The sequence below is a fragment of the Budorcas taxicolor genome, chromosome 11 (assembly GCF_023091745.1).
Source record: "Budorcas taxicolor isolate Tak-1 chromosome 11, Takin1.1, whole genome shotgun sequence".
NCBI classification, from domain to species: Eukaryota; Metazoa; Chordata; class Mammalia; order Artiodactyla; family Bovidae; genus Budorcas; species Budorcas taxicolor.
In genome coordinates, this window is record NC_068920.1 from 133436633 (window position 1) to 133462245 (window position 25613).

Sequence of the window (25613 nt, forward strand, 5' to 3'; positions counted from 1 at the left end):
CTGCTGTCCCCAGCCCCAGTGCTGAGGCAGGCAGAGTGCAGTGGGCTCTGGTGGAGGTCGGGAGAACTGCAGGGCGAAGGCCGCCGGGGGCTCCGCGGGCTGCCGGGGGGGAGGCACTTGACACCGGCCGCGGGAGAGGAGGGGCCGCTGTCCCTGCGGCCAGTGCTGGATGCGGGGACCCAGCGCAGAGGCAGCGCCAGGTAGCGGGGCGCCCCGCGCAGGGTTGGGGTGGTGGTGGTGAGGGCTGCCGCAGGCCCCCGGCGGAGTGGCCAGGAGAGCGGCCGAGGCGGGGTGCCCGGGCCCAGCGCAGGGTCGGGGCGCTGCGGGGTCCGGCTCTCCGACCCGCAGCGTGCGGGGACCCCCGAGCCGGGACGTAGGGGCCGGGAAGTCGGGCCGAGGGCGCTAGGACCGGCCGCGCGCCCAGGCCGCTCCCGCCGCGGCGCCCCGGGGCCCCCAAGTCGGCGCTGCCTCGCGGGCCGGCTCCGCAGCGCCGGGGCCGGGGCCAGCGCGGCCGCGGGGGGCGAGCAGCGGGCGGAGGCCTGAGCCCGCGGGCGGCCGGAGGGAGGGAAGGAGGAAGGCGGAGAGAAGGGGTGGGAGGGGGGGACCCGGCGGAGGAGGCGGAGAGAGGGAGCGCGACAGCGAGCGGAGGGAGGGAGCGAGCGAGCGAGGCAGGCAGGCGGGCCGGGAGGGAGGGAGGGAGGGCGCGCGGGCGGCGGCGGCGGCGGCGGCGAGAGCAGAGGACGAGCCGGGACGCGGCGCCGCGGCACTAGGGCGCGCAGCCGGGCCGGCCCGACCCCACCGGCCACACGGTAATGAGCGCCGCTGCTGGCGGCCCGGGAGGCCGGCCCGGAGGCGGGCGGGGAGGAGGGTAGCCGGGCGGGGGGCACGGTGGCGGGCAGTGCCCGGCTCCGGACACGCTCCCGGATCCCCGCAACTCGGCGCCGGGCGCTCCCGGGGCCAGGGCTGCGGGCGGCGACGGCGGGCCGGGCTGGCCAGGGCGGCGCGGGGGATTGGAGGGTTTGTTTATGTCCCCGCGGGCTCGCCAGGCGCCCCCTCCCGTCCCGCCCGCTCCCGGCGCGGAGCCCCCTCCGCGCCCCCGCCCGGCTCCGGGCTCAAGTTCAAGTCTATACAATGCCGCCGGGGGCCCCCCTCCGCCGCCGGCCTCAGCCTCGGTGCCCGGCTAGGCGCTGCCGCAAGGGCCCCGGCCTGGCCGCCCCCGCCTTCCGGGCCGTGCCTGCCCCCGCCCCGGGGCCCAGCCTGGGGCCTGCGGCCGGGGCGCTGGAGGGCGCGGACCCCGACCCGGAATAATCGGCTCCCGCCGCGGCCCGCAGGGAGCGGGGGAGGGGGGCGGGGGCCGGGCCCCGCGCAGGCTCCGCGGCGGCGGCAGAAAATGGCAGCCTGGCACGACCCGGCCCCCCGCCCCTCCCCCCCGGCTCCCGGCCCGCCTCGGCCCGGCGGGGCGGGGGGACCCTGGAGGCCCCCGGGGGGCGGGCCGAGGGGTGATCGGGGGGCCGGGCCGGGGAGCGCTGCGCAGCGATCTTCCTCCGGCCACCTGTGGCTGGGGGTGCGGGGTGCCAGCGGATCTGGGAGGGGCGGCGGGGGTGGGGAGAGTGCCAGTTGGGGGGCACACCTCTCCGCGGAGAGTCGAGCGGCGCGCGCGCGGGGCGGCGGAGCGGGGGGGGCGGACGTCGTGCCTGGCTCCTCCCTGCCCCCGCCGCGGGCCGTGGGAGCCGGGGCGGCGGCGGCGGTGGCGGTGGCGGCGGCGGTGGCGGCGCCGCAGTGTGGGGGCGGGGCGGGGGCGGGCGAAGATCCCGGACCCGGGCCGCGGGGACCGGAAAACGCAGGGGGGTGGGAGCCTCGGGGCAGGGGCCCGGGGCGTTGCGGGCGGGGGCGCCCAGGGTCGCCCCCTGCAGCAGCACCCACCCGCCTGCACACACTCACACGCACGCGGACACACTCACGCACACGCACTCCCGCTGGGCCGGTGCAGACGTGTCCTTGAAAGCTTCGCATCTGCACGGTGAAGGACGAGGCCTCGCCGAAGCTGCGGCTCGGGGTCTTCGGCCCCTACGTCCCAGTGCCCCGGGAGACCCCAAGCTTCGGAGCCGCAGGCGGCTTCGGGCCGTGTCCCGCCCTCACCCCAGCTCCCTTCCCCCAGGCAGCCCTGCCCTCCCTCCCCCTCGGCTCCGAAGGGGCTGGCCGGAGTCCAGGGCCCGCCCCCGGCCTCCCCCAGCCCCCCATCGCTGGGGCCCGCGGCCCTCGGGCTGCCAAACTGCATTTCGCTTTCCTGGAGGCCTCCCTTCTTGGGGCACCCACTCCCTTCCCTCTCCCCCCACCCCCCAGCCCCTGTTATTTCCCCCTTTTCTCTCCATCCCTTCCGTCCTTCTCTCTCTGCTGCAAAGCTTGTTGAGTAGGTGTTGACGCCTTGGGTGGGGAGTGAGGGGCTCGCTGGTTCTCAGGGGCTCTCTTCCCCCCGGCTTGCGAAGGGGAGCCCCCTGTGGCTGCACCTTGACCCAAGATGGCGTCCTGCACCCAGCTGGGCAGCTCCGGCCCGCGTCAAGCAGGGAGGAAGGGCCCGGAGCCCCGAAGCTACACAACTCGCCCCCTCCCAAACCAGCAGGGACAGGAGGCTTTGGGAGAGGAGCTGGGTCACAGGGCGGCGGGCTTGCCCCTCGCTGCCGTGCCCAGAGACTGCCATCCGCATCCCTGGGGGACTGTTCCGTCTTCATGTTTCAGCCGGGGCTGCCAGCGGCTGAACCAGGCCTCCTGGGCTGGCGGGCTGTGAAGGGATCCTGGGATCAGGTGCTGCTCCGCTGTGCCTGCTCCCTCCTGGCAGATGTGACAGCTGCAGCCGAGGGAGCTTTTCTCCTTGGGCGATGCGGAGTGCTAGGACTGGCCTGTGGGATTTGAGGAGCCCAGCTGTCAGGCGGACCCTCGTTGGGCCGTCCCCTGTGCTGGCAGGGGCTGGTCTCTTGGTTGGTTTCCTGAGCTGCCTGGGTTAGGAGGCTTGGGTTTTTAGGAGTTCTTGCTAGGTTTCTGGGACAAGGTGGTCCCCCTTTGCCTCCAGGTCCCACTGAGGCCCTGGTTGGGCTCTTTGACGGGCAACTCTGTGAAAAGTGTGAGTCTTGTGTGCATGTGTGTGCATGTGTGCACATGTGCCGCACGCAGGCAGGGGCCCAGGCAAACCTGTGCAGCGGGTCTGGCACCTGCCCGCCTCCCTTCCCCAGGCCCCACTCCTCTGGGCCCTGGCTTCCTCTCCAGCCTCTTGTCCAGGTCCTTGGGCCTGTCTTCAGCTCCTCATCAAGTGCACAGTTCCTGGCCCAGATGGACCGAGGCTCTCCTTGTCCTCCTTCCCAGGCTCATGGACCCACAATAGGAAACCAGCCTTCAAAAGTGAATTCCTTCTGGTATTCAAGGAGTGTCAGTTTCACTGTGCAAGGGCTCCTCCCCTCCTCCCCTCACCCGCTAAGCACTGGAGAAGCAGAGAGGACAACCAGGGCCATGGTCAGGGTGTCTGTGGACAAGATTCTTCTGTAGGTGGGGGTTGGACTGCAGCTTGAAGGCCCATTCCAGCTTTTAAATTCTATGGCTCTGATTCCATTGGTGTAGTTTCAGACCCAGGAAGTGGGGTGGGGTGGTCTTATTTCCACCACACAGGGATAATCAGGAAGGACTTCTCAGGAGAGGAGGTCTGAGTGAGAGCGGGGCCCCCTGAGGGGTGGGCCTTTGAAGGGAGCTGGTGATGTGAAGGGTGGGGGGCCTTCAGGAAACAGGTCGGTCACATCTGACTCCACAAAGAGTGTAAAAGTTTAGCCTCTGGTTAAGCCCTCACATGTGTGTGTCCTTTTGTAGGTTTACATGGGCATGTGTGTGTGTGTGCACAATTTCTGAGATTTCCTCCCTGAGTCCAGTTTGCAGTGAGCGTCTGAGTTCGCTGTGGATCTTCTTCAGGCTGAAACTCCAAACGTTCTCATCCTTTCTTGGTTTCCCTGGGGACCAGCCCCCATCCCAGAGCCCACCCAGAGTCACCTCATTAGAACAAGAGATGCTCCTAGTTTCATGCCAGTGGTCCTCTGAAAAAGTCTGCAAGGAAGACAGGAGAAGCTATAAAATCCTGGCCTGGGATGACCTGGCTGGGAAGAAGCAGGGCCAGAGCTGCCCTCTGGGGAGCTTAGACTGCCTCCTGCTCCAGCTCTCCTGGTCTCCTACACTGCGTGTTGGTCTCGCCTCTTGGTTCATAGTCTCCACGGGACAGGACTCTTGCCCTGGCCACCTCTGGGTCCCCTTGGTCATTTTGTGGGGCTTCTAAGGTGTCTCTCGGATAGTGAGGAAACTTGCTGCACATCTGTGTTTACGTCCCCGTCCTCTCCCTAGCTGCACGATTGGTGGCCAGGCTCTCTTCATCTTGCTTCTGCTCCGCCTTCCCCAAACAGTCACTGCCTACTTAGGCTCCTTAGGCTCAAGCCCCCCTGAAAAACAGATTCTTTTTCAGCATGAGCCAGGACTCCATCAAGGCTCCTGTTTTTTTTGGGAGCCAGATAGAAAGGGGACTCTGAGAGCAGTGTTGCCAGCTCTCTAATGAGTGAGTTAAAAATAGACCACCCTCTCCCCATCCTCTGCCTGAAATGTTACCATTAGAATCCAAGCCCTAGAATTTAGGGTTGAAAGACAACCTGAAGCTCTGGGAGCACTTGGGCTGGGTTGGGGGCTGTTTGGGTGTGGACCCAGGCCCGGTTTCTTCCAGGGTTGGCAGTGCTACCCAGAGCCCAAGGCCAGAAGGGCCAACTGCCTGCCCATCACATGCTCCCCTCCCTTAGCACTTCCTGCCACCTTCTGCTCTCTTGATCCTGGGGTCCCTGTCTTGGTGCCCGGGTCCCCTTGCCCGGTCCCATGCCCCACTTTCCAAGCCTTGCGCTTGGAAACAGGCAACAGTCAGGACCAAGGAATGGCCTGTAGGAATTGTTTCCACTTCCCTTCTGGTGTTTAGTGGAGAGTAGTGTGCTTGGAAGCAGGGCATCTCTGTGGGCCTGTGTGCTTTGCTGCTGCTGAGCAGGGCTTTAATAGTAAACCAAAGGTGCCAGATTCCTTTCCACTCAAATCTTAAAGGCTCATTTTCAGGCATTTCTCTCTTTGACTCTTTTTCCTTAAAAAACAAACAACCTACCAGATCTAAGATCCATGCAGTGTCAGATTTGCGTGTGTGTCCCTTGGCTAAGTGTGTGGGCAAGACAGGGTGTGGTGCACGTGTGTCTCTGCATATTTCTGTGTACGCGGTGTGCAGCTGCGTGGGGACAGAGACTTGCTTCGACATGAGCCTGTCTGAGGCGGCCCAAGTGAGGGCCTTGGAGTCGGAGGGAGCTGCATTCAGCTTCTAGCTGTGGGATCCGGGACAAGCGCAATTTCTTCGACCCTCCGTTTCCTCACCTGTGACATGGAAATGAGACCAGGCTCTATGCACAGGTTGTTGGAAGGATAAAACGAGATAATGCCCATCGCCCTTGGCAGAGTGCAGGCGCTCAGCATGAGCAGCGTCATCAGCAGGTAGTTTGCGTGGCTTGGTGCTGCAGTAAGTGCTCTGGGAAGTCTCGTCCACCTTTCTGCCTCTGTGCAAAATCTTGGACAGATGAGCAAAGTGCTGATTCTGATTGAAATGTCTTCAGAGGAGGGAGGCTTCTCAGCGCCATTTAGCAATCCTTCCAGAGTTTAGCAGGTCACAGTCAACAGGCTGTCTTTGTGTCCACCTACAATCCCTCACGCCAGCTTCAGCTCTTTATTTGGGTTCTGTCCCAAGTGCAGCCTGTTTACTTCCAGGTACCAGAGACTTGCTGAGCATTTCCTGCGGGCCAGACCCTGTGCCGGGCTTTGAGAGGGTACATGGTGAGTTTAGGGTGTGCCCAGGTAATTAATGCCACAGACCAAGGTCGAGGGAGAGGGAGACACAAAATGCTCAAAGGACAGTGAGGTGACAACCAACTGGAGAGATCAGGGAAGACTTCTTGGAGGAGGTGGCACCTGTGATGAGCCTGAGAGCACAGAGATGGGGCATCCTGACCGAGGAGAGGAAGCCAGGCTGCATGGGATAAGGTGGCTGGAGTGTGGCGGAGACCTTGGGGCAGTGAGTGGGGCCTCCGTGTGCTGGAAGCCAGCTTGAGGCCCTATGCTGATTTGAGGGGAGTGGGCCCCCATGCCCTGTAGCTCCGGTGTGGCCTGTAGGAACCACTTCGAACTTCCCTGCTTGTGGTGGCTCTGGCGGGTGGTGGGGGAGAAGAGCTGGTGGTGGGGGAGAAGAGCTGGTGGTGGGGGAGAAGAGAGGGAGGGAAAAGAAAGGGAGGGAGGGGAAGGGGCCAGCTGAGCTCGTTTGGTGTAGGATCTTGATGATTCCTTTATGTTCTGTAGACTGAAGCTTAAGAGCTCAGACTCAGGGAAACAGAGCAGGGTTTAAATTACAGGAACCCCGGGGTGTCGCAGCAATTAAGGGGAACACCAGCGGGGCTGTCTCTGTCAGTGATGGCAACGTGATGTGAATGGGCGGCAGGAGGGTCCCTGACCTGGCCTCCCAGAGGCATCCCCTGCCCCAGGCTGAGGCATTGCAGCACCCACATCATTCTTGTAAGGGGCCGAGAGCACAGGAAGGGGGAAGGGGGTACCACAGACCCTGCCTGCCCTGCCCTCTCGCCTCCCTCCTCCACATGCAGCAGAACTGAGCCCCCCACCTGGAGGAGAGATGCCCCCAGGTGTGACTGGCAGCCCCAGCAAGGACAGCCAGTGGACAGGGCCCGCCAGGCCACATCTCCCTTGCTGATCACATCGCAGCCCTGCTTGTCTGGAGGACAGAGACAGGGGGAGGAGGTGTGGGCGCCCGGGGCTTTCCTAGCCGAATCCCAGCAGGGAATGCAAATTTTTTTTTTTTCAACTGCAGCTCTTCATTGCCCATTCCCATCCTGCTCTGGTCCCCCCTGACCTCCAGGATTTCCCAGCCTTATTTACATCTATAAGCAGGTTCCTGTTTTCTCTTTCCTGAGGTCATGGCCCTGCTCACTGTCATCCCTATTGATCTTCCCTCTCTGTTTCTGTTTCAAATGTCAAGGTCATCTTTAATTCTGAGCCAGTTGTTGGATGCCCCTTCTGGGTGCACAGAGGGGATGGAGGACCGTCTCTCACAGCTCGTCACGGGACGGCTAGAACTTGGGTGTCCCGGCCGCTAGTCAGGCGCTCTTCCTGCTGTGCTGCTAGGTAGATGGCTCCTGGGGCCAGTGCAGAAGCTGTTCTAGGCCTAATAGGCCAGCTCGATCCTGGTGGGCCTGGTGCTTCTTACTTCACAAGGTGAAAAGATGCTCAGAAGGACGCTACGCGGTCAGATCTGCAGTTGACTGAGCTGTGAGCTGGATGTGGGCTCTGTCATGGCGAATGCCCAGGGACACCTGAGCTGGGAGGCTGGGAGCTTGCCTTCCCTCAGAGTTTCCCCAGAGGAGTCAGGGAGGGGCAGGCGAGGGTGCTTGGACCCATGCCAGGCACCTGAGATCCTCCAGCAAAGCAGAACCTGTTGGCAAAGGGCTTCTTGACAGCACGTTCCTGTGTGATTTATTTTGTAGACTCTGAAAGGGTACCTAAGTTAATGGATAAAAGGGAATCTAGTCAGATTCTCCCAAAGCCTTTGAAATGGGATACTCAGTGTGTCTATTCTGACATGTTGGATGTCCATGATATGGTGTGAGGTCACCCCCACAAGCAGCGTGCAGAGTCTGATCTCATTTTTGTCAAGTTCCTTTAAAATGTATACCAGTATGCACACGTATGCTAGCGATGCTTAGGAAAAAAATCGTTCTAGAAGGATCATCCAGCAAGTGTGTCAGCATTTTGGTTATACACTTTGTATACTTTTGTAACCTTTGCGACAGCGTAAAGGCACATGCATTCCTTTCTTAATGACCACAGCAAAAATAAAACCACACTTTTGAAGCTTCTGGATAAGAACTTGAAAAAAATTTGAGTCACCCTTAGGCTGGAAGGGTGGGCCCTTTTATAATGGATGTGAAACTGGCTTGGAGAGTGACAGCAAAGGGCGGAGCCACTCAGGTACTTGTATTTTCTGGAAAGGTTGAAGGGAGATTTATTGCAGACCCTGAGGTCTCCAAGCGAAGGCATGGACTGGTTGGGGTTGGGTGAGAGCGGAAAAGAGGCAGCTGGCAGCACCCCAGCTCACGCCGGGGCTGCAGACCGAGTTCACATTAGAGGGCAGGGACGGGAAGCTCTCAGATCTGACCAGGATGACAAACTGATCATCGAGGATCTTCAGTCTGGTTGCTCTTGTGACCCAAATGGTCCTGGTGTGGACCTCAGGCGACCCAGCCCTGGCGTAGCCTGGGGAGCCACACCAGGGCAGCCACATTCAGGGAGGACAAGATGGCGCTTCAGGAGGCCCCGCCAGGGGCGGAGGGGAGGCCTGGGAAACTCGTCTGGCATGTGGGCTCAAGCTGTGCCCGACTCTGATCCAGAGGCCCAGGAGCAGGTGGCAGTGACCCAGGTGACAGGGTGGAGAGGTGAGGAGGGGCGGATACAAATTCCTCTGCTGGTTGCTTGGCAACAGTGCCCACCTCCCCCTTCCACGATCGGGTCTCCCAGCCCCGGGCCATGGGTGCCAACTTGGAGCTTGCTTTGCCCCCTGAGACTGCCCTTTTTGAAGACTGGAAAAAGGGTATGTGGACTTCTCCAGCCCTGCCCCACCCCGCCTCTGGAGTGAGGCTGGAAGATAAATAAAAGGACCATTAGCATCAGCATGGAAGCAAACCTGTCCCTCTGCGGACCGCCCCTTGTCCCAGGTTGCCAGGAGACAGATGTGCAGGGCACAGAAGTGACCAGAGGGCGGGCAGACCTTGATTTGCATCTCAGCCCTGCTACTCCTACGGTAACTGAGAGACCTAAAGGTCTCTGAGCTGGGTGCTTCATCTGTGAATCAAGGATAAGAGGAGCATCTGCCTCTTACTGGTATTGCTCGAATATAATGAAATATTGTGTGATGACATCAGCACTGTGCCTGGCACATAGTCGGTACTCAGGTGGTGTGCATTCCTTTTCTCTTAGTTGGGTCATGACAGGGGTGCATCTGGGGACTGGGTGAGATGACCCCTTCAAAGGCTCCCTTGTCTTCCAAGACCCCACACGTGTTGTCTGTCATCCTCATCACCTCTGAGGGGTTGCAGGGCCTTTGTCTCCTCCTCTGTAAAGCCTGGATTTGGCTGCTTGATCTCCAGCCCTGGGCATCTCATCTCTGGGCCTTTAATTTTGATGTACTTCGATCAGTTTCTTGAGTCTCCGTGCCCACCAGGAACCAAGCAGTTTCCTCAAGCCCTGGGCCCTCTCCCTTCCTGCCCTCTGCTCTCTTTGGGTCCAGAGCAGGCACTGGCCTCTGCTCTGGTTGCTGGGCTCGCTGGCAGGGCCAGCTCTGCCCCCTGGCCCACAGGCATGGGAGGGTCTAGACCTCAGCCGGGCCTGGCAGCTGGCGCACAGCACTGCTTCCTAATGGTTTTATTACCAGCAACAATGTGGTGCTTGTTGCCATCCTCTCCCAGGCCTGTGGTTCCCAGCCCAACTAGCGGTGGCCTGAGGGCCTGCCTGGTACTGGCAGCTCAGCTGGGAAGCCCAGTGGGGCAGGGCAGTCGCCTCTGCATTTTCTTTGGTCAACACCTTCTGTGTAGCCTGGACTCTGAGATGGCATGGTGAGAGACTGGGGCCCCCGACTCGACAGACCTGGCAGCTCTTAAGTTTTCTCTCCGGAGGCTCCTTGTTTCAGGTCCACAAATAACATTTATTTATTCATTCACTAAAGACCTACTATGTGTCAGGCACTGGCTACAAAAATATAAAGAGGACTGAGCCGGTCCTCAGGGTGTCTGCAGCGGAGGCGAGAGTCTGGCAAGGTGACCATTACATCATAGGTGGGTGGAGAGAGCTCTGCGGCATGTGCCCAGGGCATTCCATGAGCTCAGAGAAGGGACATCTCAGGCAAGTGGGGAGGGAAGATCCAAGAAGGGTTTCTCAAGGAGGTGAGGCTGGAGCTGAATCTTGAAGGGTGGGCAGCAGTTAGCCGAGTGGTCCAGGGCATGTTCTCCCTTGGTGCGGCAAGAGTGAAGGGTGATGGGAGCCATGGGATGTGAGGCTGGGAGGGCTGAGCAGAGCTAGACAGAAGGCTGGGATGTTACCCATCAATAAGCATTGGGCTTGGAGTACCGTGCCCGTATTTGTGTATCAGAAAGATGGTTCAGGGGCATCAGGGAGGAGAAATTGGGCAGCTGAGGCTGGGGACAGATTGGCCAGGCAGAAGGCTGGTGCAGGAGTCCAGGGGAGCAGCAGCGCAGGCGTGGAGGAGGAGGAGGGGGAGGAGGGCTGTTCTGTGAGGCATTTAGGTGGGAGTGGCTGGGTGATGGAGAGGGTGAGGGAGCTGGCTCAGCCAGCCTGGTGGGCGGGGCCGGGGGTGCTGTCCATTGAGAGGATGCAGGTGGAGGGAGTCTAGGAGAGATCTAGGAGTGCTTCCCATGGGAGGCCGGTTGGAGTTGGGACTTGAGGGCGGTGCTTAGGATTTTTATGCTGCTGGAGCCTGGGCTGAGCTAGGAAGGTGAGAGAGGCCTGGATGGAGGGGGGCCCAGGGAGGCGCAGTGTCCGGCTGATGGATTAGAAAGGCAGGTGTGTTTTTCTCCTTAACTGGTAGCCGTCCTTCTAGATTTTTGAGGATGGAAGTGACTTAACCAGGAGTTTGTACCACATGTACTGGGGATCCTGACGTTGGGGCCCTTGAGCAGGGGCTTCTGCTTCTCAGGAGTTCCCCCAAACGATGAGCCGCAAGGCCTAGACCCTGTTCTTCAATTCCCACTGCACGACCTGGAGGGAGTTGTCGTCACCCCCTGGAGTTGCAAAGTTGACATCCACCCTCCATTCAGAGGCAGGTCTGCCAAGGTAGGAGGGAAGATGGTGTCTCTGCAGTGCTTGTGTTTGTTTGCAGTGTCGGTAAGCAAACAGAAAAGAAACAAAAACTGTTTCTCTAAAATAGATATATGAGTCTTCTGTGTATCCTAGGAAGAGCTGTTTCTAAAGAGTTTCTAGAAAACGGCATGAGCCAGGTCAGCATCCCTGAACCCGGGCAGAGGTGAGAGGCAGCATGGCGTTGCGCCAGGGACACCAGGCTTGGCGCTGGACAGGCAGTGATTTCACCTCGGCCTTGCCGCCTCCTAACCACATCCCCCTCAGGTAGATCACTTAAGTGCCCTTAGCCTCAGTTTTGCCGTCTGCAAAGTGGAAACCACCTTCCAGGCTTGTGTTGTTTGTTTCAAGAGCCCTACTTCTTGCACTCAACCTGCATGTTTTGTTTCATGTATCTTTTAAAAGAATGCTCCTACAGTTGGCCTCGCAGGTGAGTGAGGATCGCAGTTCAGCCGTGCCTGGCCCCTGTCTGGCGCTCAGGAGACACAGCCCCTCTTTCCCTGTCTCACAGGCTGAGCCTCCTCTTGCTGTTCACCTCCCCAGAGGCCCAGCCCCCAGTGGGTTTTGAGTTCCAGGTTCCTGGGAAGTTCCGCTTAATCGTGTCCCATTGACTCCCTTGTTCCACAAACCTGGGTCACCCCAGTGTATCTGAAGAGCATCTGTCGAGCTCAGTGGGAATTAGGGGAGGGGGCTCAGCTCCTTTTCTCTTCTTAGTGGAGGGGAGGTGGAGGTCTGTGCAGAGTGGCTCCTGGCTGTGTGGAGAACAGAAGGCGAAGGTGGGAGAGGCTCTCACCTGCTTGGGTCCTGGGTGGACCATAGGTTGGGAACTTGCCCAGGACCTGGCTTCCTGTGCCTGGAAAAGGGCTGTGGGGCCTTGGTCCATCTCTCTGGGAGATGACTTCGGGGTGACCTTGGCCTGGACAGTGAGGCCAGCTTCCCAGGAAGCAGGCACACGTGGTGGCTATTGGGCACACGTGGTGGCCTGTAACATGCAGCCACGCCCACGGGGAGAGTTTTGAAGCATCTGTGCCTTGCAGAGGAGGCTCTGGCGGGGGTGGGGGAAGGTGGGTTCTCAGTGGGGGCTCCTGTGGTGGTGACGTTGGCAAGAAGGCCAATCAGGCTGTCTCTGGCTGGGGATGGGGTGGGTGGGGACCACTGTCAATTCGAGGGTGGAAACCAGTGTTTCTCTGGCTAGTACAGACCTGCTCTTGCTTCCCCATCACAGGGGGAGCGGGGCTTGTATGGACCGAGGGTGTGGTGGTGTCATCACATGAAACGTACAGCATAATTAATCCAGCATACCCTTAATAGTATGCATAATTGTGCTGCCTGGTAATTAGGTGTAAATGGTAAGCAGTTCACATAAATGTTTTTGTAATTGGTATTAATTTTGCAGAGGCAAACTAAGTTTATGTGGTTTCCCTCTTCTTGCTCTGTTAGTTTTCTAGCACAGGCAATTCCTAGCTCTTGGAGGAATTCTATTGCAAATGTTTGTTTATAGGGCCATGTTTTGTATTTTCTCTCAGAACAATGTTATGAATGGTTATGAGGTTCCCAAGCTGGTTTCCAAATGCCTCTTTGGCCCGCACTTTAGGTGAAATGTGTGATCCATGTGTGGGGAGGCCTCGCTGGGAATCCTCCTGCTCCAGGTTCCCAGAGCCTGTGTGTGTGTGTGTGTGTGTGTGTGTGTGTGTGTGTGTGTGTCTGTTGTGCGCGTGCGCTCACGAGCGCACATACGTGTCTTTCTGCATGTGTCTGTGTGTGAGTCTGTGTCTCAGTGTGTGCCTGTGACACCTCAGGTGACGGTGGCAGGTTAAGGGTGCTGGTAAAGATGTTATTTATTCTGGTTGCAAAGGCCTTTGCACTTGGGGATTAGGGGAAGCCTCGCAGCATTAGCCGGGAGAGAGGACTCTGGGTCAGGCCACAGCAGCTGTGCAGGAGCCATTCTTGGGCATGGTGTGAAGTAGGAGTCTAGGTTTCCTAAGGACACTTCACCGGCCTTACTCCCTAATTAATACCATTTTTTAAAATGAATATTTATTAAGTGCCTACCTTGCCCCAGGTATCATGTTGAACATTCGATTCAGATTCTCTCATATCTTAAAACAGACTCAGGAGTCAGGGACTCTTATTCACCCCACCCTACAGGTTGGTAAAGTGAGGCCCGCGTCTGCCATGGCAGAAGTTTGAGGCGGGTTCTGGCCGAGTCCTCTTAGGGCTGAGCTGCACCAGGGGCGGCTGTGTCGCCCAGAATCGTCCTCCCCCCCGGCTCCCCAGCCCCGCCCCTCTACAAGTGGTTGGTTTGGGCTGGGGCAGAGGGTAGGAGAAAGGAAACAAGGGAGCAGAGGGTGGCTCTGACAGCCGCAGACTCTTTCCCGCCTGCCCTGGGTGGGAAGGGGCCGTGCCCCAGCAGCGGCTCCCAGACCGTGAAGGCCCTCTGGGGGACCTCCTGGTTTGGGCCTGGGAGGAGTGTGACAAAGTGTGGGCGGGCAAGCATCCATCACATGGGTGGTGTGGGGAGAGAATGGTCACAGACAAGCGGGGGACCAGCCTCTAAGGGCCTGAGTACAGGGAGGCCAGCTCCCCCTACTTCCCATGGTTCACAGACACACTGACCCAGGCGCCTCCCAACCCCGTATTCCCTGGACATCTGGAGGCTGGTGGGGCCCATAAACCCTGCAGCAGGTGTACGCCCTGGCCTAGGGCAGGTGGAGCAGGGATCTTCTCGGCACAGTGCCTTGGGGAGCTCTGCCACGCGACCCCTAGAGTAGGGGTTGCGGGGGGTCGCTCTAGGCACCGCAGCACTGTGTGGGATGTTGCAGCTGCCTTGGCATCAAGGGTCGCCTGGACCAGGGAGGATGGGAGGGGCGGGTGGCAGAAGCACAGGGTGCAGGGAAGGACTCTGACCTCATGTGTTTAGGAAAACACGCACATCCGTCCACATGTGAGTCGCTAAATGACCACACGACAACCTGATTAAAGACCCCTGGGTGGATGGTCAAGGAGAGGCGATAGGGGGTGGGGGTGCTGAGGGATGGAGGAAAGGGGGCCTGAGGGGGCTCTCTGGGAGGAGCCCGCCCCACCACCCCCCTTTGAGGAGAGAACAATGTGAGTGTTGACACAAGTGTGTTGGAACAGGGGATGTGAGCCCGGGGCCTGGAATGATGGAGTCCACTAGGCAAGGTGGGGGCCAGGTCAGAATGATAGGCTGAGGTCAAACTTGGTGAGCCAGTAGTGTAGACCAGATCCGAGTTTCGGCTTTATGGTATGTGAAAATCACTGGCATCAGAGGGTTTTTTAAAAAGAACAGCTTTGTCAGAATATAATTCACATACCATATAGTTCACCTGTTTAAAGTGTGCGATTCGATGGTTTTTAGTACATTCACAGAGTTGGGCAACCATCACCACAATCAATTTCAGAACATTTTTATCAGGCATCATAGGTTTTGATTGAGGAAGCCATGTGTGGAGAATCTTTGCTGAGAGGCTGGGGCAGGAGGGAGAGACATCGCAGGCGGCGTTCCAAGATAACTGCCAAGGTCTAGACCTGTGGTTCCTGGGGGCCGGGAGGACAGGGATGGGAACAGGCGCCCGAGAGTCAGGTGCCTGGTGCAGTGCGGGGATGGAAGGAGGAGGCAGGACCTCAGTTTTCCCTGGGGCAGGTTTGGGGTTTTGACAGCTGAGGATAAGGTACTGCCACTTCCACACAGAGAGCGGAGCCAGAGGAAACATGAAGCCTCTGGTTCTAGAAGAGTAGGATCTTAGGTAACTGCAAGTCATCCAGGTGGGGTGTCCAGAGAATAAAGATGGAGGCCTTGCAGTAGGAGGTCTGTGCTCACTGAAGGCCAGGGATCTCAGCAGAGAATTTCGAGTACAGCTGGAGCCGAGTGTGACCTGAGGGGGTGCCCGCTGTGCAGTAGTGGAAGCAAGACCCCAGCCAGCTCAGGAGATGGAGCAGAGGGCCCTGAGGGCCGAGAGCATAGAGCCAAGAGGGGAGAGAGAGCCAGAGAGTCCCCTTGCTTATGAACTTGCAGAAGCAGAGGTCTCCTGTTCACCCAGGGCCCAGCTTGGCAATGACACTCAATAAATGATTGCTGAGTGAGTGCTTGAAGCCGAGAATGACTAGCTGGCAAGCAGGCTGAATTGAGCTCAAAGATGCCAAGGACGGAAAAAAGGCCCTTTGAGGCTGTGGGTGACTATATCTGTCAGGGTCAATTCAGGAGACAGAAACCACATAGTGATTTGAACAGGAAAGTTTTAATATAAAGACTTATTAACCATAACGGGATTGGAATATCGAAAGATTGACCAGTAAGAAGTAAAGAGAACTGCAAAGGATACAGAAGTAGCATTAATGAGAACAGCCACTACACCTAAGGTGGCCACAGAGTGCCCAAGGTAGAGCCCCAGGGTTGAGAGCCTGACCGTGATGGAAAGGGCATGGCCCTGGCTCCCCGGATGACGGAAAAGTCACCATGGTGCCATGTTGGCACTACTCGCTGGAAATTTGTGCTGCCTGTACCCCCCCCCGCCCTCCCCCCCCACCCTGCCACCCATTCCCAGAACTCAATGGAAATCCATCCTTTTGGGTCCCAAGGGAAGTTGTTCATGAGGAATTATCTTGCTGGAGGCACAGTGCTGCTAAACTACCCCAAAGGAGAATTGAGTGGAGCTGCTGGCTGTTCTTGACTGTGAAACACTGCTACAGCCAAGTGCTGGAGAAGTGCCCTGGCTACTGGAGCTGGGCACTGGAGAAGCTGTGATGAGACAGGACTGAGCACTAGGAAAGGCACGGGGCAATAGGATCTGGTTGCTCGAGAAGTTGTATACAGTGCAGGAATCCTCCAAGAGAGCACTCTGGCTCTAGGAGAGAAAGCACCTCCTCCTCCCGTGTCTCTGCAGTGCCCTCTACTAAGGGGGTTTGATGTCAGGCCAGCTAGTCTGCTAGCTGGGGACATGTTTAAAGGGCCTTGCTGCATCTTCACAGAGCAGGCAATGAAGGGTGAATCAAGTCGCTGGCACAGTCTGCTGCTTCAGCTGCACAGCTTCCAGTGGCTTCCTTTTTACACCCATGTGACTCCCCCACAACAACAGAATAGTTGTATTTCTACCTATCAAAGCAGCTCTCCCGCTTCCTGTTCTCACCCTGTCTTCCAAACAGGGAGTCCCAGCACTAATTGTCTCAATCACTGTCCACATGAATAATGCCTCATATTCAATCACAGTCTCCCTGAATATTCTGTTACCTAAAGACTAGACTGTAATTCGCAACTGAATTAACGAAATAAACTAAATTAACTTCCAACAACTTGTTTATAAACTAATGAGAAGATGGCTGGAAAAAAAAGAAACTAGTTACCGTGTACAAACAAACACACGTCTCTATCAAGTAAATAGAAAGCATGCAAAAACTGCCAGAGTTCTCATTTTTGAGTTTGTTCACAAGACCACGTTTGCTATCTGGCTTCCTTCTCCCGTTTCTCATCCTTTAAGTTCTCTGCACTCTGCTGGGACCTCAGCAGGGCCAGCTTTTACCTGGTGGAGTGACCCAAAAGCCTTGATTCTTGCAGGATATGAATCTTTGGTTCCGGTTTTCCTTGGCACTCCCCCCACCCCCCTTTTTTTTTTGTTGTTGTTTTTGGTTCCTGTAGTTTTTCATTAACCCTTACTTTTGGTTATGGAAATTCTAAGAGGTACCTGAGAGAATCCGCTAGTTCCAGAGGTTATCTTCCTGGCTTCTATTGTGTCCAGCAACCCGATTTCTTCTTGGTAACTGGGATTAGTCACTCCAGCTCACGAAGTTAACTCCTTCTTGTCTGTTGATTCAGCAGTATAAGGGGCTCCCCCAAAAGTCAGTGACTTGTGTTCCAGTGCAATCACTGCAGTATCCTCTTGGGGGGCAACACTCAGTGCCCCTGGACCCTTTCAGAGATACAGGGGTGAAGTGGGGGCCAGATGCAGGGATCACGGGGAGAGTAAGTGAAGAGCCTCTAGAGCTGGCAGTTGTGAACTCTGAAGGCTAGAAAAGCGGAAAATCACACAGGTGTGGACTGTGGGTCACTTCGGGGCAGGGAAGGGTGGGGACAGAGTCAGATCCAGGCTTGTGGCTTTCCAGACAGCAGGCCCCACCAGGGCCTCATGGGAGCTTTCAACCTGGACTCTGTGACCTGCCTCTCAGATGTGGGACGCCCATCGACTCCCAGATGTGTGGCCCATCGCTGCACACACATCCCCAACCCCCTAAGACAGGATTCCTCCTGAGTGACCATGTTCGGAAGTGCGTGCTCCTGTATGGAACTCTGTATCGGCTCGTTTTGGCTCCTAAGAACAACTTCAGCTCCTTACCAGTGTCTATTTTGAGTAAAAACCATTTCCCCCCGCCCTGCTTTTTGGGCTGTGTCATGGTAACCGTAAAGTATGAGCAGAGGACTCCGATTCAACTCATCTCTGCCCATGTGGCCACCATAATGGCAGCACTGGGTGTGATTATAAACGCTCATGCTGGTGGTGCTCCAGCCTCGAGGGTGGTGTGACAGCCACAAGCCATCTTGCCGTGACTCCAGAGCCGGCAGATGGGCTTTGAAGTGGGGGACAGCATGGCAGGATTGCTGACCTGCTGCCAGTGGCTTTTGGCGCTCTATGGGCCGCTGGTGGTTTGGGTGGGAATGACGTTTCTGGAAGTCAGAATGATGGTATGATGACAATCCTCTCCCTCATGTTGAGAGAGAATGAGCAATCAGAAAGTGGCACTGGGGCCTCCCCCGCCCCCTTATCCAGCCCCAGTCTTGTGACCAAGAGAGGCTGTGGCGGGGAGGGGGAAGACGTGGCAGATAAACATCTCCGTCTGGGAGGCCATGCCGCCTCCCTTTAGCTTTCTGCTGCCCCCAGCCTACCAAGTTTATCACCACCCTGGTGGATGATTGGCTGGTGTGGGGCGCACGATACTCTCCTGTCTTCTGTCACCCACAGGACGCGTTTGCACCTCCTCCTAAGCTCAAGTGGGAAATTCAGGCTTGAGCCTGTTATCAGCAGGCTCAAGGGGCACAGACAGCTCAGCTGGGGGCCATGCTACTCACATTCGTTGCCCTGTTTGCAAGGACTCCTGCATTAGATGAACCCAAATTCAGAATCCTGCGAATCCTGCCTGGGGACTTTCTCCCTGAAGTACTCTGGAGAGGTAATTAACCTCTCCAGGCCTCAGCTTATCCTTCTATAAAATGGGAATAGTAGTACAAACAACTTCATAGACTTCATAGGATGGTTCTGAGGATGAGATGGAGGCAGTGCATGTCCCGTAGCACAGTGCCCGACACAGTAGGTGCTCAGCAAATAGAGGGATGACTACATGAGCGAATGGCTCCCGCATTGGGCAGGGCACTGAGCACCATGATTAGAAGGTCGCATGGCCTGTTACCACCCCTCCCCCTGCCCACTGCCGACCAACCTCACCAGGAAAGAGAGACGATCTGGAAACTTTGTTTTCTGATGAGTTCCTGCCCAAAGTTAAAACATGGCTCAGTGGTAAAGAATCCACCTGCCAATGCAGGAGACCAGGGTTCGATCCCTGGGTTGGGAAGATCCCCTGGAGAAGGGATAAGGCTACCCACTTCAGTATTCTGATCTGCACTGTATAGCCCATAGGGTCGCAAAGAGTCAGACACGACTGAGCGACTTTCAGTTTCACTAAGTTAAAACATGGCTCAGTGGTAAAGAATCCACCTGCCAACGCAGGACCCCAGGGTTCAATCCCTGGGTTGGGAAGATCCCCTGGAAGAGGAAATGGTGACTCACTCCAATATTCTTGCCTGGAAAATCCCCTGGACAGAGGATCCTGGTGGGCTACCTAGAGTCCATGGGGTCGCAAAAGAGTCAGACCTGATTGAGTTACTAAGCAACAAAAGTTAACAGTGCAGTTAGAAGTCTCCAGTGCACTTGCTAATTGTAAGAAATCCTGATGGAGTGAAAAACTGGGAGCCTTAGAGGGCGACAAGCCTGCATCTGTATTGATAGCTGGCTCCCCTACCACCCACGTACTGTGTGACCTCGGGCAGCTTTGCTAACCTCTCCTACCTCATTCTTCTCATCTAGGAAATGGGGATAAAAATAGTCTGCACTTCAGAGGGTTGGAGTGAGGTATAAAGATGAACAGGATGTTGAAACTGTAAAGCTCTTTCCACAGGGCCTCGTGCGTTGTAAGAATCGTAATCAGTATGAGCTCCTGTCTAAGTGAAGTACACTCACAGGCACTCCAGGGATGTCAACAAAGGAGAGAGAAAACTGTGGGCTTGGTTAGTCAGGGACCAATAATTGTTAAAATTTATTGAGTATTTTCTTTGTGTCAGGCACTCTAGTTAGCGTTGTTTTTTTTGTTGTTGTTGTTTTTTAAGTAATAATTTTAATGTTATTTCGTCCATTCTTCTTCTTTTTTGGCCATACCACCCAGCTTGCTGGATCTTAGTTCCCTGACCAGGGAATGGAACCTGGGCCCCCTGTAGTGGCATTACAGAGTCCTAACCACTGGATATCAGGGAATTCCCTGTTAACCATTTTTAATACATCTCATTTTAATTCTCACAACAGGCCTGTGAAGTGGCAAGTGTCATTTTCCCCATTTTACAGCTGAGAAAACTGAGGTACAGGTATGCCTCAAGTTGCAAAGTTGTTGCTAGTTAAGCCAGAATTTGAACCCATGCAGTCAGGCCTTCCAGGTAAGACTTTAGGAGGTTGAGATTAGTGTATGAGTCAGCGTATGGCCGTCAGCCACAAGGCACAGACTCACTCACACCAAAGTAGAGAAAGTCTCAGATTACTCAGGGGAGGTTCAGAGATGACCAGCCTTCAGGTACAGCTGGATCCAGGGGCCCCCAGACAGTGACTTCAGTGTTCCAGCCCTCTATCTCCATCCCTCAGGCAGGCTTTCTCCAACACAGCCAGCAGCCCCTGACTCACATCCTATCATTGTTAGTATCTTTCCACTGCACTAAAACGCTCCCGGGGGGCCTCTGGTTGGCCCTGCCGGGTCACATGCTTACTCTGTGACTAGGGTTGGGGGTGGGGTCAGTGCAAACACCACAAAACCCCCTGGGAAGGAGAGGAAAGGAACCAGATAGACCCAAACCAGTGAAGTCAACTACAAGAAGAGTGGACTACCAGCTTGAGGGGTGAAGAAGGAACCCAGTGCCAAGATGGTTAGATATTTGTCTGCAGTTCACATACAGGATTCGAGATGGAGCAGGGTGGTCTGTCCTTACGGTGATCATGTTAGGATCATTTTTGATGGAGAATTTGGGTTTGTGGGCTGTTATGGTTTTGTTTCTGGAAGAGGATAATTCCATGCTGGCCCTTGTTGAGGTGAGACTTGGGTGACGGTCTAGTGGGTGCTGGTTGGAGAAGGCTTGGAGGCGAGACTTTCGGGTGAATGGCCCGGGGGTGCTGATGGCATTGGGGTTGGTGAAGAGGGTAGGGATGGCACTGGGGACAGTGTGGTGGCAGAGGTGGGAGCTGAACAGCAGGAGGGTGTGGGCAGGAGACAGTTGAGTTGTGGGTCTTGTGTCTGAGATGGACTGATGAGCAAGCGGCGTCATGGTTAGGGATGTGGGCAGCCATGGCACATGGAGATGCAGTTTGGGAGGAATGTAAGGGAGGTGAGCTGTGCCATGCATGGGCAGGGTTTGGTGGAAATGATGCTGGGAGAATTAAACATTTCGTGAGGGGTGTGGTGGTGGGGCGAGGAGGGAGGTACCACTTTTAGAGCTGATGATGGAACTCTGTGTGGGTGTGAGGAGCTGATGATGGTTATTCCGTGGGACGTGATGGTTTCATAGAGTAATAGAGGTGGAAGGACTTAGCTGCACTCTTACGGAGGAGGATGGAGGCCAAGCCCACCTGATGGCTGCAGCTGTGATGAAAGTCCTCGTTCCCAAACCCATTCTCTCTTTTCAAAAATTACTCTTTATTTTCTTCACAGTGGTACATGTGTATAATTTAAGAAGTCAGACAGGACTAACATCTCTTCACAAAAATGCACTTGTTCCTCGCCTACTTCCACCTTCTTCTCAGAGGCAACCACTTTTAGCTGTTTCTTCTAGCAATTTTACAGCTCGTGGATCTGAGTAATATGCGTATTTTTGACTCTTCCATTGTAGACCTTTTCCATTGATTTCCTATGTAGTAAATAAGAACTTAACTCTCTTATATGGCCAGCCATGGCTTTCTACCCTGCCATCCTCCTAAACAGCTCTCATGGTAGGCATATGATTAATAGTACCTTACCAGTGTTCTACCAAAAATGTCTTATGCATAAAATAATATATGTATGTGTGTAGCTGGCAGGTAATGGCTCCACAAAAATTCAGGGGATTAGGACGTGGCCACATCCACATCTGAACCTCGTGTACACGTGTCACCTCGTGTGGCAAAAGAGCCTTTGCAGAAGTGATTAAGCAAAGGATCTTGAGCTGGGGAGATTCATCCTGGATCACCTTGGTGGTCCCAGTGTCACCATCAGGGTCTTTGAACATGAGAGGCAGAGGCAGGCAGGTCAGAGTAGTGCGATGGGAGAAAGACCAGCGATGACTGACTTTGAGGATGGAAGGGGGCCAGAACCCAAGGAATGTGAGCTGCCTCCCAAAGCTGAAAAAGTCAAGAAAATGGATTCTCCCCAGGGCCTCCAGGAAAGAATACTGCCTGCCAGCACCTTGATTTCAGCCCAGTGACAAGAACCATTTTGGACTTTGTTTAGACTTCTGACTTCCAGAACTTCAGGAAACAAATTTGTGTTTTTTTAAGCCATTAACTTTCTGGTAATTTGCAACAAGAGCAATAGGAAATTAATACACCATATAATATGTATACATCCACATGCATACATGCAAACATGCACTCATTTGTATGTTTTATGTACACACACACACACACTTGTTAAATCAACTAATACAACTATTCACAGCTGAGCTTTATACTGTACTACCATAGTTTCCTTTTTTCCTCCTGAAGTGACTACTTACCTTGCCTCTTTATGAGCTTTATTTTCTTTATACCTTTTGCCCATACCTGTCGCACCTGCTAATAGCTATCTGTATGGCTTTCCACAAGGGCAGTCACAGCAAGTATTATGTTTCAGTTCCATTTTTTGAGTTATCTGCTCTCAGAACATACGGCACAGTGTAGCTGCTCTTCACTGACTTCTTTCTGTGGTCTTGGCATTCCCTTCACCTTCCTTCTGGTTGGAACTCCTGTTTTCTGGAGCTCATGTCTTCTTGCTCGGTTTACTCCCCTGTTTGGAGCATATTGCCCACGACAGATCTCCATTTTAATCCAAATCCATTCAGCTCCTGAATCCAGACCATAGAGTAAGAACAGCTAGTCACACCTGTAGTTCTGTCTGGTTAAAAAGACGGCCCTGGGGGGTAGGGAGCACGGTTGTGTCAGCACTCCAAGTTAGGAGGCTTCCCTCGGATAGCTAGTGGTCCTTGGTTGTCCTTGCAGGATTAATAACAGGGGACTGAAGTACAGATTAGAAGCTGGTTCATTTGCAGATCCACGTTGGCTGATGTAAACAAGCCACTTGGAAACCATCTGGGTTCTGGTTGCCGGTATCTGTATTCTTAGACCTTTCTTCTTGCACTGATAAGATTCTGCTGAAGAGAAGGTAGGGGTCTGGCTCCTGGTATTCTAGGAACCCAGTGAGCGACTAGCCTGAGGTATTCAACATCAGCATTGAAAATACCCTTCATCTGCTTGGGTTTGTGTTTTTGCATTTATTTGACAGCACCAGGTCTTAGTTGCAGCACATGGGATGTTTGATCTTTGTTGCTGCATGCAGGACCTTTAATTGTAGCTTGTGAACTCTTAGTTGCAGCTTGTGGGATCTCATTCCCTGACCAGGGATAGAAGCCAGGCCCCCTGCACTGGGAGTCTTAGCCACTGGATCACCAGGGAAGTCGCCATCTCCTTGGTTTTGATTTATTATTCTTGCTGTCAGCTGTGCTGGACGATTCTATGCAAAGACCTTCTGTCTGGTGCTCTCCAGAGAGAAAACCTTCAGACTTTAGGGTGGAAGTGTATCTAGATTTTAACTTCTTTCATTTGATCTTTTTCACACATACCTTCTCTTCGCCCCTGGTCCCACGGATGATCCGTGGTGCTGTCATCCCAAGTGTCTTTAAAGGACTCTGTCATAAATCACTTGTCATGTGCTATCTGAAATTTGCCTGCCACAAGTCTGCTTTCCAGACCCCCGCATTCTGTTGGTGGTGTCTCCTCTCTGTTCAGCCCAGTCTTGTGAATTTGTGTCTTAAACAATCTTTCTCCCATATTGGATTTAGCAGATCGCACATTTGGGCAGTTGGGTGTGTGTATTCAGAATCCCAATCTTTTTCCGTAACAGTTTTGTAGCTGGAGCAGTGATGACGGTGACCATGTCAGCTGTGATACCAAGATACTTTCCTGTAGGATTCCTCAAAGCAATTGTTGAAAAGCTCTTGTAAACATTATTCATGGTCACTGTGGACTTTAGCAGTATAAAGGAGAAAATAAAAGCTGCCTATCATGGTAGTGGGCCTTCCCTGGCGGCTCGGTGGTAAAGAATCTGCCTGCCAATGCAGGAGATGCCAGTTCGATCCCTGGATTGGGAGGATCCCCTGGAGAAGGAAACAGCAACCGACTCTAGGATTCTTGCCTGGGAAATCGCATGGACAGAGGAGCCTGTCAGGCCACAGTCCACGGGGTCCCAAAAGAGTCAGACACCACTCAGCGATCAAGCAACAACAACGAATCTTGGTGGGAGGGTTCTTGGCAAGGGTCTCTGGTGGTGGTGGTTTGGTGGTGCAGCCTTGGCACTGGTGAGGAGGGTGCTTTGGAGCCAGGAGCAGCAGGGCGGTCATGTCATGATGGACACATGCTGCTGCGTTGGGACCGTGGGCTGAGGAGCAGGTCCCTCCCCTCAGCAAGGCTGCTTGGGAGAAGAAGGAAGCTTCTAAGGACAGGCGGGCAGCGCCGTGTCCAGGCCTGGACCTTGGCCGCCCCACTGGGCCCCAGAGCTCTGCAGTGCCTGGCCTGCCCGGCCCTGTGCTGGGTGATTTTCAATGATGCTGGCTGACTCGGAGGGACACTTACTGACAAGGCTGTTCCATCGAGTTATGCAAAGGAGCCAAAAGGCTGACCCAGGTCAGCTGTGTTTGCTGTGTGGACAGAGTGTGCAGCTCAGGCGGGTGAGCAGGGGAGGGTGAGGGGGACGAGCATTTCCTTTCCGGGGTGTCTGCCCTCAGGGTCAACACCCTGTGATATTCTGCTTTTCCCCTCTTGCTTCCTTCCTCTTGTCACCAGTGCTTTTTCTAACAGAAACCCCTGGACATTTCTAGCTCTCAGGGCAGCATTGAAACAAATTTCCTAGAGAGGGTTCTCTGTCCCTAATGTACTTGGTGCCCAGCTCTGCATGGACTTCATGCTAGGCCCTCGGGACTCACAGAGACACCCAGACCCTCCTCTCCCTCAGTCTGCTCCCACCCTTTGCCCTTGGGGCCTCCAGCAGCTTGGCAGGACAGGGCTGGAAGACCTGGTTCTTGAAGATCAGCCCAATGCTTCCCTTTTACAGATGAGGAAACTAAGGGCAAGAGGAGCCCGAGTCAGGATTAGAGCCACCTCTGCTAACTCTAGGATCAGTGTTCTTCCCAACCAGACTCTGCCTCTCTCGGCTTCCACCTCCTTTTTGAAGCTTTTGATTATGATGGGTGACTGGGGGATGTTTGTGCTAACAAACAAGGAGTGGGTTTGAGGGGGACTTGCTGGCTAATGATGGGTGGAAGCCCTGTGGAGTTCTGGGTCGGACCGGTGTCTGATGGGTTCCTGGGGTTGTCTCTGAGGGTTGGTATGAGCTGGGGGGATGGAGCTTTATAGAGATGCCCTGAGAGCTCTGGAGTTGGTGATCTGGGTTCAAGCCTCTGCTCTGACTCTGGAGCTCAGATAAGCCCTAGCCTTCTGCAACCTTAGATTCTACAGTAGACGGTAGTGATCTTCCTGTAGACGGTAGTAACCACTCATGGAGATGGTAATAATACTCGTGGCTGCCCGAAGAGGAGGGCCCATTCTGGGCTTCGCACAGCATGGGACACCTGGACCTGCTCTTGCTTCTGCACCCACTGTGCCAGCAGCTAACGGCACACACACACATTCTTCAGCTCAGGTGTCTGTGGACCACCTGCGGCTTCCTTAGGGCTCCCCTTGGGTGGGGGTGGGGGGGTGGGAGCATCTTCAGCCCGTCCAGGCTCTAACTTACGGAGGCCCCTACTGTCCTAGCCCTAAGGAGGACCCTCTTAGTGCCAGCTTCCGCTCCACACCACCCGGCCCCCAACGCCCATCCCTGGGGAGGGGCTGCACCCGTGGGAGACCCAAGCCTGCGCTTTCTCCGGTTCCTGGTTTTCCAGGGAGCCCTGGCTGGAGGGGGATGGGAGAAGAAGCCCTGGAGGGAGGGGGAGTGGGGGAAGCAGAACCGGGAACTGGAAGGGGAAGGGTGTGGGTGGGCCTCGATCCAGCCTGCCTCCCACTTTCCTCCTCCTGCCAGTCCCCTCCCCGTCCTGGCTGGCGCACTGGAGGCAGGGGCTTGGCCCAGGAGAACTCAGTGTCTCCTCCGAGTGAAGA

At 55.5% G+C, this 25613-nt stretch overlaps 1 protein-coding gene across 5 annotated transcripts in view; it reads left to right on the top strand.

Annotated features, from left to right (window-relative positions):
• The first annotated feature begins 731 nt into the window (after positions 1 to 731).
• DNMT3A (DNA methyltransferase 3 alpha) overlaps positions 732 to 25613 on the top strand; it is a 103914-nt gene continuing 79032 nt past the window's right edge. For all 5 annotated transcript variants that reach the window (XR_008200101.1, XR_008200102.1, XM_052647646.1 and 2 more), the window contains exon 1: positions 732 to 809. The gene's annotated coding sequence lies outside the window, so the exon portion shown is untranslated. The remainder of the gene's footprint in view (positions 810 to 25613) is intronic.